At 43.8% G+C, this 9512-nt stretch overlaps 1 pseudogene; it reads right to left on the reverse strand.

Annotated features, from left to right (window-relative positions):
• Positions 1–271: 271 nt before the first annotated feature.
• LOC129053363 (tubulin beta-8 chain-like) lies at positions 272–2589 on the reverse strand (annotated as a pseudogene).
• Positions 2590–9512: the final 6923 nt, after the last annotated feature.

The raw sequence follows: 9512 nt of genomic DNA on the forward strand, positions 1-9512 counted from the left end.
CCACAGCCCATGCCAACCCCTCCTGGAACCACTGGAATGCTTGTTCCTGGGCATGTGATAAGCCCAGACAGCTTCAGCCTTGCAGGACAACTAAGCACATCTGGCAGTAGTAGCCAGAGAGCCTATAGAAAGAAGTTAGAGATGAAACAAGATGTTATGAGAATACTTTACTAGGCAAAATCACATACCATAAAAATGCTTTAAAATGCATCAGAAGAAGATGAAAAGACACAAATGGACAATTGCATAGTGATACAGGGCTGTCAGAACACAATAAAGAATCCACATAGTTTCCATCCTTTACCCAAGAAAAGGAAAGTTCTAGGCCACCTCCTCCTCAGCACACTCCTCAAATTCTTCCTCCTCAGCCATGGCATCCTGGTACTGCTAGGTTTCCGGCACCAGGTCATTCATGTTGCTCTTGACCTCAGTGAACTCTGTCTCATCCATGCTCTTGCCCATGTACCAGTGGAGGAAGACCTTGCACTTGAACATTGCTGTAACCTGTTCTGAGACATGCTTGAAGAGTTCCTGGATAGCCGTGCTGTTGCCCATGAAGGTGGCCAACACTTTTAGCCCCTGGGGTGGGATGTCACTGATGGCTGTTTTTTTTTTTTTTTTTTTGTTTTTTATTACTATTATACTTTAGGTTTTATGGTACATGTGTGCAATGTGCAGGTTAGTTACATATGTATACATGTTTTGGGGTAGCCAGTCAGCAAAGTAGCTGCTGTTCTTATTTTGAATGTTGAACGTTTGTTCACCCACCATCTTCATGGGCATGCAACCCCTGAAAATGGCAGCCACCATTAGGTAGTGCCCATGACTCGGGCAGCCATCATATTCTTAGCATCAAACATCTGCTGGGTAAGCTCAGCCACAGTCAGGGCCTGGTAATGCTGGCTGCCCTGGCCGGTCAGTGGGGCAAAGCCAGGCATGAAGAAATGCAGCCTGGGAAATGGGACCATGTTCACAGCCAGCTTCTGCAGGTCAGCATTCAGCTGACTGGGGAAGTACAGGCCCATGGTGACCCCACTCATGGTAGCAGATAACAGGTGGTTCACATCACCATAGGTGGGTGTGGGCAGTTTTAGGGTTCTGGAATAGATGTCATATAGAGCTTCATTATCTAAGCAAAAGGTCTCATCTGCATTTTCTATGAGCTGGTGGACTGAGAGTGTGGCATTGTAGGTTCCACCACGGTGTCTGTCACATGCTGAATGTGTTTATGATCCTATCTGGACACTCCTCCTGGATCTTACTAATGAGAAGCGTACCCATCCCAGACCCAGTCCCCCCACCCAGGGAGTGGGTCAGCTGGAAACCCTGCAGGCATTCACAGCTCTCACACTCCTTTCTGACAATGTCCATCACTGACTCCATCAGCTCCGCACCTTCTGTTTAGTGCCCCTTGGCCTTGTTTCCAGCCCCACACTGACCTGTAAGACAGTACAGTCAGTCACTTGATAGCCAGGTATACGGTCAACAGTGGTCACAACCACAATGCAAAATGGACCAAGTGTCACATGTAAGGTGAAAGCACCATTCATCCTGCAGGTGGGGCAAATGAAACACCCTACCCCAGAGTTACAGGACAGCAGCCTCCCCTGTTAGAAATTAAGTCAGGAGTCAAACCTCAGACATGCTAACAGACCTTACTGTAGGTGGCTTCTACCCATTTTCAGGGAAGACAGTAGCCACGGACTCAGCTCAGCTCCCTGCAGGGAGTTTACAACAGTAGCTTCTCACCTTAAAGAGAAAACTGGGCCTTCCTCCCAAAGCCCATTTAGGAGAGGCAGATTGAGTGACTCAGAGGATAGGAAGATGTTCAGGAGCCTTAGCTCCACAGTTCCCACAGTGTTGACATTTGGGAACTGCTAGATGAGCTGTCCTGGCTAAAGAGCCTCACAGCAGTCTTCACTCGCAGCTCAACAAAGATGAAGTTGTTGGCCTGAAGATCAACCCGAAGGGCCCCGAGCACACAGAGTCCATGATGCCCGGCTCCAGGTCCACAAGCACAGTGCAGGGCACATACCAGACCCCTGGGTGGGGCTGGAGGGTATTAGCAAGGGGAGGGCCACTCTTCCCAGGACAGCAATCAGAGGACTGGGTTCTCAACGCTGGCCTCATTGTAGTACATGTTGATGCGCTCCAGCTGCAGGTTGCTGTCCCTGTGGCAGGTGTCAGCAGAGTTGATAGGATGTTCATCAGAGATCACCCCCCCAGAACTGCAAGAGATTGGAGGGGCCAGACAGGCCAGGGCTGAGTCACTGAGGCCAGGAAGCCAGAGGCAACCCTGCCCCTCTCCTAGCTCCTCTACCACCCCCACCCTCATCCACACCAACATCCCTAGGCTGCCGTGTCCCTGGAGTCCACCTCGGCCGCCTCACCAGTCTCCCAGTTCCACTGCATCCGTGGCAGGGAGCCCAGGGTCTGCAATGCAGTGGCACCACCCCTGCCACTGCCAGTGCCAACATCTTCCCTGGCCACCCAGCATGCCAGAGCTGGGACCTCAGAGCCCCAGATGCCATCCTTGGCATCGATCTGGTTCCTGCACTGCCGGGTCTGCATGAGCACAATCTCCCTCATGGCCAAGACGGTATTAGTGCAGCAGGAGAAATTTGAGAAGGAAGAGCTGATGTGCAATGACCCAGCCCACCCTCTGCCAAAGTTTAAATGGACCCTCACCTGCCTCCCTCAGCCTTGGATTGGGCTTCCAGAATAAGCAACAGCTTTACATCTGCACAGATATACCCACCTGTGAATCCCTTGGAGTTGAACATCTGTTGGGGAACTCAGGTGGCCTTGCTGTGGTCCTTTGGATGTTGGGGAAATCTGGTCAGCTGGAGAACTTCCTCCCACATCTTTAGTTAGATTAAATCCGTAGCTGACATATAACTGAATTTTCCTCCCATGTGGGAAGAGAAGCCTCTTATTTCAATATTCACAGAGTGCCTTGCAACTATCCTAGACTTATGACATATTTTTGTAATTGATGAGTCTTTTCATCTATTAGGAGATATGTGGTTAGGAAAGGCCTTCCATATGTTAACTCAACAGGACTTAATTGTAAGTTTTACTTTGGAGCAGTTCAAACCCGCAGTCAGCTATGGGTGTTAGAGATAGTCAGGCATCTGATTTAGCATGAGTCTTCTTTAGAGTAGGATTAGCCCTTTCACCTTTCCAGAGGACTGTGGTCTCTACACAGAGTGAAGGTAATACTGGATTCCTAAAGCTGAGGATAGGTGTTGGGATACACCTGAAAATGGACCATTGTCACTTTGCAGGCTTTTAGATTACCCAAACTGAGGAATTATTTCTTCTGGTAAACACTTTTCAGATGGGGTGGGGAATGCCTCGATCTATCCAGTGAAGGTATCAGTAAGCATCAGCAAATATTTGAATCACCTGTAGGAAGGCATCAGAGTAAATCTGAGTTGCCAGTTCTCACCTGGATAGATTCCTCAATGTTGGACAGGCTTGACTGGAGAAGGAGAAAATTGCTGGCCACTTGGGTCACGTCAGGAACAGAGCTCACAGGGCTGAGTCACCTGTTTTATTGTCTTGAAAAGATTTACCCCAATAAACAAATGAGACATTAACAAAAACAAAGAATCTCTTCTAGGGTGAAAAGAACCATGAAAGTGCTGAATTATATTCCTATGATTGATACTTGGCATTAGTAATTTATTACCATCATTCAGACAGCCAGAGAGGCCCTGGACTGAATTGCAATACCTGGCCCAATTTTGTACTTCTTCAGAGTATTCTGACACAGTTGTATGTATGCTGACCAGCATGCCCATAGCTTAATTGGCCCTTTCAGTGCATGGGCCTTGGCTGGGGCATCTACTAGGGCACTTCCTTTTACATAATCAGTCTCTCTTTTGATGTCCTCTGCAATTAATTATAGTCAGTTTTGGCAGCAAAACAGCATTCTAACAAGCTAAAAATCTGAATGATGTTTTATGGAAAAGCCCTTGGGGTCAGGAGTCCTTACCCATTCCAAACTGCAGCATTAGAATGAAGCACTAAAAGATCATACTTGGAATCAGTGTAAATGTTAATGTTTAAATCCTTTCCCAACTGCAGGGGCCTAGTAAGTTCAATTAACTCAGCTTTCTGAGCTGAGGTAGAGGGTAGCAATGCTTGTGCCTTGATTCTCTTGTGCTAATGAGTATATCTAGCTCTTCTGTTTTCCTGATGTATAAAAGAACTTGCATCTGTTAACCACTCTGCCTTGGGATGGTCAAGGGGCTCATCTCTCTTAAGTCTGGCCTTCTAGAATAAATCTGTTTTATAACCTGTGACATGCTTTGGCTGTGTCCCCAGTCAAATATTATCTTGAATTGTAGCTCCCATAATTCCCATGTATCATGAGAGTGACCCAGGGGGAGGTAATTGAATCGGGGGATGGGTCTTTCTCATGCTGTTCTCATGACAGTGAATAAGCCTCATGAGAGCTAATGGTTTATTTATTTATTCATTAATTAATTAATTTATTTATTCTTGATACATAGTCTTTCTCTGTGGCCCAGGCTACAACACAAGAGCATGATCTCGGCTCCCTGCAACTTCTACTCCTGAGTTCCAGCTATTCTCCTATCTTAGCCTCCTGAGTAGCTGAGATTACAAGTACCCACCACCATGCCTGGCTAATTTTTGTAGTTTTAGTACAGATGGGCTTTCACCATGTGGGCCAGGCCGGGCTCAAACTCCTTACCTCAGGTGATCCACCACCTTGGACTCCTAAAATGATGGGATTACAGCTGGTGGCTTTATAAAAGGGAGTTTCCCTACACAATCTCTTTTGCCTGCTGCATGTAAGAGATGTGACTTTGCTCCTCATTTGCCTTCTGCCACGAGTGTGAGGCCTCCCCAATCATGTAGAACTGTGAGTCAATTAAACCTCTTTTCTTTATAAATTACCCAGCCTCAGATATGCCTTTACTAGCAGCATGAAAATAGACTAATACAACCTGTATGCCAGAAAGGCTGGGCGCATCTGTGGACTCTGGCTGATAAGTAGCTGCATTTATGGTTTGGCAGTCTTTAAGAGTTATGTCTGGAGTGTCTAGAAATTAGGCCTGATACATTCATAAATATTCTCCTATTATCCACTGGTGCCATTTATCTTCTAGGAAGACCTTCTCTTGGTGTGGGGTCAAAAACCTGTAGGTGCTGTCCTAATGTTAGTTTATTAGTTTTGCCTACTAGAAAAGTTGTAGCAGCAATAGCTCTAAGACATCAAGACCACCCTGAGGCCACCTGGTCTATCTGCTTAGAAAATTAGGCTACTGGCCTTGGAATATTCCCCAGTTTTGTGACAAGGTTACCAAAGGCGTATGCCTTGCTTTTTGGCCACATAAAGAACAAATGGTTGATCCAACTTAGGGACTCCCACAGCTGAAGCAGAGTCCAATTTCTTCTTAAGAGTATTGAAGCTTTGCCTGTAGGTCTAATTGCATTCTAGGAGTTCTAAATCTTTCCCTTCATTGTATCATATAAGGATTGGCTACATGTCCAAATCTGGGTACCCATAGGCAGTAGTACCCAGCCATCTCCTAAAAAAGCCCACAGTCATTTCTTGGATTGGGACCCTCACATGACTAAAATAACTTTTTTATCTTCTAGGGATGTTGATCAGTTCCAAAGGTTAAGACAGATTCCAAATATTAAAGTCTTTCAGTCAAAATCTGAGTCCTGTGTAGTGATACTTTATATCTACAAATTCCCAGGAAATTTACCAATTTAATGGTATTGTTACTTGGGTCTTCTTTAGGTGGGCTAACAATGAGCAAGTCACCTATATACTGAATAATTGTGTCCCTTCCCAATTGGTGATTTCTTAAGTCCTTAGCTAAAGCATTTTCTAATAAGTGGGGGCTATCTCAGAACCCTTCAGAGATACCTATCTAGGTTAATTTTGAGGCTGAATGCACATATGGATCAGTCCATTCAAAGACAAACATATTGTAAAACTGGATGCACAGAAATGCAAAAAAATGCATCTTTCAGGTTTAAGAAGGTAAACCAGCTTGCTTCCTCTGGGACTTGGGTAAATATTGGGGACAATGAGGTGTATGGAGACAACTGCATTTATTAATGCTCTAAGGTTTCTGACAAATCTGTACTTTCCATTAGACTTTTTATCTGGTAACATGCAAGTATTGTAAGGAGACGCTCATGGCCTTAATAACTCATATGGCAATAATATGGAAATAAGGGTTTGAATTTCCGCTCATACTTCTTGCCTTAAAATGCATTGTTTCTTCTGAGGGTGAGGAGCACTAGACTGAAGTTGGATTTGAATGTGGGAGGTATTTAGTGCATTTCTCAGAGCCTGTGTGGCCCAAACCTCAGGATTTACTTGAGACAACACCTCAGGTGGTAAATGTGACAGCTCATTCTCAACTTATTTTTCCCCTGAGGTGTCAGGAACACAAGTAACACTTTCTCTGCTTTATGATCTGTGAAGGTGACCATGACTTGGTCTCCTGAGTCAATAAACCTCTGCCCAGTAAGAGGTCAGGCCTTCAGACATTACTAAAAAGGCAGGTGAGAAACACAGAGGCCCTGGAGGACAACATAGAAGATAAGAAAAGCAGTGTTGTTGGGCTTGTCCACCATGAGAAGACAGGAGCCAATTGTATTGAATCAGGATGGAGTTATCTGTTCCCATACCTAATAAGAAGTTAACAATCCTACCTTCCACTTCAAGAGCCAGCTGAGGCTCTTCCATCTCTCAATAACTAATAGTCCAATGAGATCAGAGGCAGGAAGTATCAGGCCCTACCCCTTTTGGATCTGCTGGGTGCTGATGATGACTCCCTTGGAAGCACAGTGCATTTCCTTTGGCAGTGGCTGACCATCTTACAGAAGACACATTGATTTATATCCAAGGCACAGTGGGCCAGAGGCACAGACTGGGACTTTCACCTTCTCACTTCCTCTGTGAGGGCCAGGGGTAAAGGGGGCTTCCTCTGAAGGGGTGCAGAGCACAAGGTTGCAGCTTGAAGCTGGGCCTCTTGGGAGGTTTGCTTTGTTTTGTTTTCTCTGCCCTACTCCTGTGACAGGAAAACTGCAAAAGCCAAGTCTAAAAGCTGACTCATGGGAGTCTGGGTCCCTAAGCATTCCCTAAGGCTGCTTTCAGCAGCTTTCTGCAGATATCAGAAGCAGACTGGGCTATAAAATAAACTCCTAGCAATGCCGCAATGCCTGTCCCTCCTTGGAGTCAGGAGCAGTGTTAGTGTATTTCCTCAAGGTCTAAATTATCCACCCTTGTAATAAGGCTAGGTTTTCATTTTCTCCCTGAGTAATTTTCCAGACTTTATAAAAATTAAAAAGTTGTATCATGCTTTTTTTATTCCTTCAAGGAGTCAAATGACCATAATTTTTTCTCTATATATCCCAATTTGTTCCTAATTCATTTCTGTTTTCTAGATCCTAATTCTCTTTTGGGTCCTGCTCAGGCACTGCTGTGCCTCCTACATGATAGGTGCCATGTGCCTGGTTGCAGGCTGCCACTCTATTAGCATGTGCACTAGCCACTCCCATAATACATTGCTTTTCTATCATACAGCAGGTAAACATAAATGTATGCAAATCTTGCATGGTCAGATAATACATCAAGGTTAGCCTCTTAAATTTGTCTGTGAATTTTCCTGGAACCTCTGAAAGCTGTTTCAGTTTTTCCTTGCATGTGGGTGATTCAGACATAGAAAAGGGTACATATGCCTATATAGTGTCCCTATCATCATTTGCCACTTCCCAGAGAGGGCAAAGATTCAACTTTGCCAGCTGATAAGAGACCCAGGACATGTTGTTCTGGTGAAGCTCAGGTGTTTTGGGGTATGCATGTAAGACAGGACTGGAAGGGCAGGGAAAAGATGATGTCTGGACAGTAGATTACCCTGGAAAACTAGAAGGAATTAATAACATGTTGCACACCTCACCAGAACTAGAAGGAGTCTGACTGTGTTCTTGTGGGGTGCTAGGACTGACAGTGGAGAGTTCAGCCTCAGCTAAGAAAAGCCTAATATTAAGAGGTACTTGCATTAAAGGTAATCTATTATGTGCTGTCCGTCTTTTGTCTTTTTTTCCATCCAACATATACAAGCCAATTTTAAGTTTTTATCCTGACCAAGCATCAGAGAAGCCTGTGTATAATGTATTTCCTCCCATTTAGTTTCTCTTTTATAAAACAAATTAAGCTGCAAAAAAAGGAGTCAGACCAAACAGGGGAAATAGGAAGGCTGTAACTTGTATATTGAAATGTATTAGTCCATTTTCACACTGCTATGACAAAACTGACACACTTTCAGGGAAAAAGTGACATGCTGGGTTTAGAAAGTAGGATCCAGCTGCCCTATATCAGCTCTTCAAAGATGACCTTATGCTTAAGAAATAAGAGAAAACTGTTAAGAAAAAGTCTCATGTTTTCCAACTTGATGCTAATTGTTTGCAGAGGGCTGTCATAAAAGAGGTTGTCACTAAACAGGCATATCTGATCTCATCATGTAGGAGTCTTGTATGGCCATAAATATTCTGCAACTGTAATTTGTGGCCAGCTTAAAAATGTGGCTATTTTAAGACCATAAATATTAACCTTCTAGATGCCTTGTGATTACCTAGCTACTTATATTAAGATAGGGTATTCTAGTCATGTTTATTAAATTAGAAGCTTGGTAACCATGACTACTTCTAACAGCAAGTCTACTGCTCAAGGATAAATTTTATTTCTCAGGAATTTTGTGCATTTTGTTTGATGGAATTTGATGTGTTTACTAAAATAGCAGAAAAGAGTGAAATTAGTACTCAAGGATTTCTCAGGATTGGATATAAAGTAAACAAAATGATTATAGCTAATACACAACTTGATACCATTGATATTCAAAAGAAATTTTGTTTGAAACATGATATTTTTTAAATTAATTTATTAATTATTATTGTTATTATTTTGAGACAGAGTCTTTCTCTGTTCCCAGGTTGGAGTGCAGTGCACCATCCTGGCTCACTGAAACCTCTGTCTCCCAGGTTCAATTCATTCCTCTGCCTCAGCCTCTCAATTAGCTGCAATTACAGGCCTGCATCACCATACCCAGTTAATTTTTGTATCTTTAGTAGAGATGGGGTTTGACTCTGTTGGCCGGGCTGGTCTCAAACACCTGACAGCAAGTGATCTGTCCATGTTGGCCTCCCAAATTACTGGGATTGCAGGCCTGAGCCACCCCTTCCAGCCACAATGAGATTTTTCAGTAATTCTAACTGATTTTCTGCAGGGAGCTGAACAAATTCAACAGATCATGGGCCTAAAGTAGGAGAAGACTGAGGACAAACTCTGGAACACATGTGATTAAATTAAGTATAATTGAAACCAAATAAAATTTAATAAGGCTGTACCTTTTAGTTTCAAGATGTTTCCATCATTTTGAAATGTGTTATTCAGCGGAAAAGAAAAATAATGTTTACCACCAGGGTAAAGAATAGGGTTCCCTGCAGGGATTGATTGA

Source organism: Pongo abelii, chromosome Y (genome assembly GCF_028885655.2).
Source record: "Pongo abelii isolate AG06213 chromosome Y, NHGRI_mPonAbe1-v2.0_pri, whole genome shotgun sequence".
NCBI classification, from domain to species: Eukaryota; Metazoa; Chordata; class Mammalia; order Primates; family Hominidae; genus Pongo; species Pongo abelii.